The following is an 8293-nucleotide window of genomic DNA, read 5'->3' on the forward strand; positions in this document are numbered from 1 at the left end:
ATTCAGGGGGCCTAGGTTCAATCCCTGATCAGGGAAATAGATCTACGTGCCACAACTAAGACCTGGTGCAGCCAAATAAATAAATATTAAAAAGAAATTTATTAAAGCACAGTTGATTTACAACGTGTTGATTTCTGCTGTACAGCAAAGTGATTCAGTTATATATATATGTGTGTGTGTGTGTTTCATATTATTTTCTGTTATGGTTTACCACAGGTTATTGAATATATTTCCCTGTGCTATACAGTAGAACCTTCTTGTTTATCCATTCTATATATAATAGTTTGCATCTGTTAATTCCAAACTCCCATTCCTTCTCTCACCCACACCCCCCTTGGCAACCACAAATCTGTTCTCTATGTAGAATCTGCATTTTAACAAGGTCCCTGTGGGACTCATAGGCACGTTACATTTTAAGAAGCAGTTACAAGAAGAAGGACTTGTTACCTGGAAAGTTTAGAAAACAATATAGTAGTACCTTCTTCTTCAGTCAGATGTTGAAAAGCCACCACTGTTTCATAAGCCTGATTTTCCTGAGCAAGCACTCAGATCATTTTAGCTAAGGAGGAGTTCATAGCCTCTAGGGTCAGACTATATGGAATGAGCATCCCACTGTACCATTTCCATGCTGTGACCTTGGGCAAATTCTCTTACTTCTCGCTGCCTCACATTTCTCTTCTGTACAGTGGAGATAGTAAGAGTTGTTCTCAGGATTAAATGAGCTTCCATTCTGGCTCAGCGGTAAAGAATCCACCTGCCAATGCAAAAGACACAGCCTCGATCCCTTGGTCAGGAAGATCCCCTGGAGAAGGAAATTACAACCCACTCCAGTATTCTTGCCTAGAAAATCCCATGGCAGACTGTAGTCATGGGGTCACAAAAAAATCGGGCACAATTTAGCAACTAAACACACACACACACACACCCCGAGGATTAAATAAGTAAAGTGCTTGGCGTGTACCTGGCATTTAGCGGGCATACAATATGTTTGGATACTAATTGGATTTGGGTGTCCCCCAGTTTTCTATACACTCCACTTACCATCTGTTAGGATGAAATGCTTCTGGAGTTGGTGGTCTCATCCATTATGCACAGATGCTTCACAGTTTTCTATAAGTGAATTTATTTCTGGAGGCAACCTACTGTTACCCCTCCCCCAAATATATTCACTTCAGGACCGTCCATTTCATTTATTCCATCCCCACCATCTGCAGGGAATTGAACTTTTCTGCTGTGACTTTGGATAATGCCTCTGATGATGATTTATGAAAACCTTGAATATATGTATGAAGAAGCTGAAGTTGAACAGTTCTATGAAGATCTACAAGACCTTTTAGAACTAACACCCAAAAAATGTCCTTTTCATTATAGGGAACTGGAATGCAAAAGTAGGAAGTCGAGAAACACCTGGAGTAACAGGCAAATTTGGCCTTGGAGTACAAAATGAAGCAGGGCAAAGGCTAATAGAGTTTTGCCAAGAGAGCGCACTGGTCATGGCAAACACCCTCTTCCAACAACACAAGAGAAGACTACACATGGACATCACCAGATGGTCAACACTGAAATCAGATTGATTATATTCTTTGCAGCCAAAGATGGACAAGCTCTACACAGTCAGCAAAACCAGGACCAGGGGCTGACTGTGTGGCTCAGATCATGAACTGCTTATTGCCAAATTCAGACTTAAATTGAAGAAAGTGGGGAAAACCACTAGACCATTCAGGTATGACCTATGTCAAATCCCTTGGGATTATACAGTGGGAAGTGAGAAATAGATTTAAGGGACCAGATCTGATAGAGTACCTGATGAACTATGGACAGAGGTTCGTGACATTGTACAGGAGACAGGGATCAAGACCATCCCCAAGAAAAAGATATGCAAAAAAGCAAAATGGCTGTCTGAGGAGGCCTTACAAATAGCTATGAAAAGAAGAGAAGCCAAAAGCAAAGGAGAAAAGGAAAGATATACCCATTTGAATGCAGAGTTCCAAAGAACAGCAAGGAGAGATAAGAAAGCCTTCCTCAGCAATCAATGCAAAGAAATAGAGGAAAACAACAGAATGGGAAAGACTACAGATCTCTTCAAGAAAATTAGAAATACCAAGGGAATATTTCATGCAAAGATGGGCACAATAAAGAACAGAAATTGTATGGACCTAACAGAAGCAGAAGATATTAAGAAGAGGCGGCAAGAATACACAGAAGAACTATACAAAAAAGATCTTCATGACCCAGATAATTACGATGGTGTGATCCCTCACCTACAGCCAGACATCCTGGAATGTGAAGTCAAGTGGGCCTTAGGAAGCATCACTCTGAACAAAGCTAGTGGAGGTGATGGAATTCCAGTTGAGCTATTTCAAATCCTAAAAGATGATGCTGTGAAAGTGCTGCACTCAATATGTCAGCAAATTTGGAAAACTCAGCAGTGGCCACAGGACTGGAAAAGGTCAGTTTTCATTCCAATACTAAAGAAAGGCAATGCCAAAGAATGCTCAAACTACCGTACAATTGCACTCATCTCACATGCTAGTAAAGTAATGCTCAAAATTCTCCAAGCCAGGCTTCAGCAATACGTGAACCATGAACTTCCAGATGTTCAAGCTGGATTTAGAAAAGGCAGAGGAACCAGAGATCAAATTGCCGGCATCTGCTGGATCATCAAAAAAGCAAGAGAGTTCCAGAAAAACATCTATTTCTGCTTTATTGACTATGCCAAATCCTTTGACTGTGTGGATCACAATAAACTGTGGAAAATTCTGAAAGAGATGGGAATTAGCAGACCACCTGACCTGCCTCTCGAGAAACCTGAATGCAGGTCAGGAAGCAACAGTTAGAACTGGACGTGGAACAACAGACTGGTTCCGAACAGGAAAAGGAGTACGTCAAGGCTGTATATTGTCCCCCTGCTTATTTAACTTATATGCAGAGTACATCATGAGAAATGCTAGGCTGGATGAAGCACAAGCTGGAATCAAGATTGCCGGGAGAAATATCAATAACCTCAGATATGCAGATGACACCACCCTTACGGCAGAAAGTGAAGAATTAAAGAGCCTCTTGATGAAAGTGAAAGAGGAGAGTGAAAAAGTTGGCTTAACGCTCAACATTCAGAAAACTAAGATCATGGCATCCGGTCCCTTCACTTCATGGCAGAAAGATGGGAAAACAGTGGAAACAGTGGCTGACTTTATTTTTGGGGGGGCTCCAAAATCTCTGCAGATGGTGACTGCAGCCATGAAATTAAAAGACACTTACTCCTTGGAAGGAAAGTTATGACCAACCTAGACATACAGTAGGTAATAATATCACCACTTATCAAAAAGCAGAGACATTATTTTGTCAACAAAAGTCCGTCTAGTCAAGGCTATGGTTTTTCCAGTAGTCATGTATGGATGTGAGAGTTGGACTATAAAGAAAGCTGAGCGCCTCAGAATTGATGCTTTTGAACTGTGGTGTTGGAGAAGACTCTTGAGAGTCCCTTGGACTGCAAGGAGATCCAACCAGTCCATCCTAAAGGAGATCAGTCCTGGGTGTTCATTGGAAGAACTGATGTTGAATCTGAAAGTCCAATACTTTGGCCACCTGATGTGAAGAGCTGACTCATTTGAAAAGACCCTGATGCTGAGGAAGATTGAGGGCAGGAGGAGAAGGGGACGACAGAGGATGAGATGGTTGGATGGCATCACCAACTTAATGGACATGAGTTTGGGTGAACTCTGGGAGTTGGTGATGGACAGGGAGGCCTGGCATGCTGTGGTTCATGAGGTCACAAAGAGTCGCACACGACTGAGTGATTAAACTGAACTGAACTGAATATGGATATAGGGCTCTTACCCTCCTGGTTCCAGGTACCTTCAGAAACTTTGTTTCTTTTTTCTTTCTTTTTTTAGGATTTCTTTCTGTTTTTTCTGGGTCTTCCTTGCTGCCAGCAGTCTTTCTCTAGTTGTGGTGAGTCGGGGCTACTCTCTAGTTGCAGTGCTCAGGCTTCTCATTGCCGTGGCTTCCCTTGTTGCAGAGTTGGGGCCCTAGGCACACAGGCTTCAGCAGTTTCAGTGTGTGGGCTCAGTAGTTGCAGCTCAATACTCTGGAGTGCCTGCTGAGTAGTTATAGTGCACCAGCTCTCAAGCTGCGGAGTGAGAGCTTTTTGCCCCACGGCATGTGATATTTTTGTTCCTGGACCAGGGATCAAGCCCGAGTCTCCTGCATTGGAAGGAGGATTCTTAACTACTTGACCACCAGGGAAGTCCTGAGAACCAGTATTATTACCTTCCTGTACAAGCAAATGAGAACCTGAGAGCCCATGACCACACAGTGAGTAGGGGAGCAGAACCTGGAATGTTGGCTGGCACAGGAAGCCCTGGCAGGCTGGGAATGAATGAATGATTCCAGACCCAATGTTCTTCCCACCACTTAGGGTTGCCTCCAGTGTAAACCAGAGGAGTGACTTTTAGGGGTACAGCTTTCAGGCCAGACAATAGAGAGAGACCAAAAAGAGAGACCTCAGTTGCAAATACTCTGTTCCATTGTCCCCATGTGCATGCTAAGTCGGTTCAGTCATGTCTAACTCTTTGCTACCCTATGGACTGTAGCCCAGCCCACCACACTCTTCTGTCCATGGGGATTCTCTCCAGGCAAGAATACTGGAATGAGTTGCCATTTCCTTCTCCATTGTCCCCATGAGAATTCATGTTTATCAGATTTTCATTATCAACCTGTGGTCACTGAAATGATCAGGCTAAATAATACATACACATGTTAAAAACTATACCATATATGGTGGGAATGTAAATTGGTACAGCTGCTATGGAGAACAGTATGGATATTCCTTAAAAAACTAAAAATAGAGCTACCATATGATCCTGCAATTCCACTCCTGGGTATATATACAGAGAAAACCATAGTTCAAAAAGATACTTGCACCCCAGTGTTCATTGCATCACTGTTTACAGTAGCCAAGACATGGAAGCAACCTTAATGTCCATCAACAGAGGAATGGATAAAGAAGATGTGGTACATACATACAATGGAATATTACTCAGCCACTAAAAAGAATGAACTAATACCATTTGCAACAAGATGGATGGACCTGGAGATTATCATACTAAGTGAAGTAAGTCACACAGAGAAAGACAAATATCATATGATATTTATGTATGGAATCTTTAAAAAAAAAGATACAAATGAAGTTATTTACATAATAGAAACAGAGTCACAGACTTAGAGAAGGAACTTATGGTGGGAGGGGGAGGGTAGAGAGGAAGGATAGTTACAGAGTTTGGGATGGACATGTACACACTGCTTTATTTTAAACGGATAATCAACAAGGACCTACTGTATAGCAAAAGGAACCCTGCTCAATACTCTGTAATAACTTGAATAGGAAAAGAATTTGAAAAAGAATAGATACATTTATATGTGTAACTGAATCACTTTGCTGTACTAAAATATTATTAGTCAACTATACTCCAACATGAAATTTTAAAAAATTTTAATTTAAAAATTAAATTAAAAACACTACACCCTACAGAAGAGTTTTGAGTTAAAAAGTGCCTCTGCTTGAAACCTCAGTTTTCTAATCTAACCCCCAAAATAACTACTATTGAGTTCCTTGTGAACTCATGACATTATTTAATATAATTAAATGTGTACAGCTTTTTAAAAAAACTATTTATTTACTTGGCTGCACCAGGATCTTTGTTGCAGCGTGAGGAATCTTCAGTTATGTCATTTGAACTCTTAGTTGTAGCACATGGGATCTAGTTCCCTGACCAGGGATTGAACCTGGGCCCCCTGCATTGGGAGTGTGGCATCTTAGCCACTGGACCACCAGGGAAGTCCCTAAGTATGTACATCTTTTTGTATGTCAATCATACCTCAACCAAATGGTTTCTTAAAAAATTCCTTGTAATACAAACATAGAAAGCATTTATGTTTTTCTATGATATAAAATATATACCTTTTTTTCTTTTTCTTTTTTTTTTTTCCATACAGCTTGTGGGATCTTAGTTCTCCAACCAAGGGTTTGATCCCAGGCCCTGGGCAGTGAAAATGTGGAGTCCTAACCACTAAACTGCCAGGGAATTCCCTCATTTTTCTCTTTTTCATCAAATGAAGTCCTACCACACACAGTTATACAACTGGTTCTTTTTACTGAACATGTTTAGATACCTCTGCATGTCATCACATATGTATGCATGCTCAGTGGTGTCCAACTCTTTGCAATCCTGTGGACTGTAGCCCACCAGGCTCCTCTGTCTATTGGATTTTCAAGGCAGAAAAACTGGAGTGGGTTGCCATTTCCTACTCCAGGGAATCTGCCTGACCCAGGGATTGAACACATGTTTCTTGCATCTCCTGCATTGGCAGGTGAGTTCTTTAACACTAGCACCACCTGGATATGGAACTCTTTGATTCTTTTAAAAGCTGAGTAACAATCGATCATAATGTCTGTGTGTGTGTGTGTGTGTGTGTGTGTGTGTTCTAGCACAGGTGGAGTAGCTGGGTCATAGGCTACGTGAATGTTCTCATTTATATGGTATTGCCAAACTGTACCATTTAGATGCCCACCTGTGAGCCTGTAAGAGAAAATGCCATTTTCAAGGTCCAGGATGTTTCAGATCTCCTTCGGGTCACATGTGGTCAGTGGCCTAATGGCCCACCTACATCTCCTTCATCAATATCGACCTCCCTCTGGCATCTCTGAACTCTCAGTAAGAATGAGACCTTTTGACTGTCATCCTTAGCAGTTAAATTTTTTTTTTCCCCTTCTGGCTCTTGTAATTCCTGCACAAATCTGTCTTTTCCTTCACACTGTCCCTTCCAATCTAGACCAAGTCCACTCTCCATCCATCCATCCTCCCTTCCCTCCCTGCACTCTCCAGAACAGCATCCCCAGCCCAGCCCAGCTGTGAACACATTGGTCTCCTTCTCCTCAGGGTGTGTGTTTGCTTTTCCAGTGAGGTCATCCTCGCAGTCACCTCCTTGCTTGTTGATGTTCCTATGACCGCAGGGCCAGTTGGCGTGGTGCTTGTTATGGGGTCAGCGTGGGTAACCAGGCCCTGAAGAGACAGATTCTGCCACTGAGAACTTTAGAACTGTAGCTACTTGCTGCCTCGGCCCAGGCTGGCTGAGAACTTGCTGCCAAGAACTCTGATGATTAACCCAGGCCTCGCCCCCACCTTCCTCGTGGTTACCCACTTTTACTTCCTGTTTGCCTGTGCCTGGGGCGCCTAAAACAGGGGCCAATCAGAGGGCTTTACTGATGTTTTCAAACCTTTGGACAATATCTAGGCACCGTTTTTGATGGGAGCTTTTGAAAAAGGAGGGAGGAATCCAGGGCAAGATGGAAAAGGAATCATTGCTGGTGCTGCTCTGGGTCCCAGTCCTGAACTAAGAACACCCTCCCCTATCCTAGTGGCTCAGACAGTAAAGAATATGCCTGCGATGCAGGAGACAAGGGTTCGATCCCTGGGTTGGAAAGGTACCCTGCAGGAGGAAATGGCAACCCACTCTAGTAGTCTTTCCTGGGAAATCCCATGGACAGAGGAGCCTGGTGGGCTACAGGCCATGGGGGTCGCAAAGAGTCGGAAATGACTGAGTGACTAACAACACACACTGCTATCCCCAAGAATACCTCACTGTGACAGGGAAGAGCAAATTTGGACTCCATGTTGAATATGTTTCTTTCACTTTAACCTTTGCTTCTCAATGCTTTTGTTCTTATAATCACTACCTGTAAGCATACAGAATGGCATGTCACAGGGAACTACGTTCCTCTGTCTGAATATTAAAATGCCTTTGTTCGGCTCACAGAGAGGCAATCTGACCCTGCCTACCTGTGAATAGCTACAGAAAAGAAGAAATGAACACATCCCCACCCCAAGGCTAGCCATTCCAGGAGATATTTTGTAAGACTTAGGGCGTTTTTACTCTACTTCCTCACCTCCTCCCCTTCTCTGTTCTAGAAAAGAAACTGGCATTCAGACCCCATGAGATGGTTTTGGGAGACCCTGTTGTGTTAGTTGCTCAGTTGTGTACGACTCTTTGTGACCCCATGGACTGTAGCTAGCCAGGCTCCTCTGTCCATGGGATTCTCCAGGCAAGAATACTGGAGTGGATTGCCATTTCCTTCTCCAGCGGATCTTCCTGGCCCAGGGATCGAACCCGGTTCTCCTGCATTGCAGGCAGATTCTTTACAGTCTGAGTCACCAGGGAAGCCCTCAGGAGACCCTTGGGGAACCTTAGTCCACCATCTTCTCGGTCTGTCAGCTTTCTGAACAAAGTTGTTATT

Source organism: Giraffa tippelskirchi, chromosome 4, assembly GCF_054371585.1.
Source record: "Giraffa tippelskirchi isolate mGirTip1 chromosome 4, T2T-mGirTip1v1.2.pri, whole genome shotgun sequence".
NCBI classification, from domain to species: domain Eukaryota; kingdom Metazoa; phylum Chordata; class Mammalia; order Artiodactyla; family Giraffidae; genus Giraffa; species Giraffa tippelskirchi.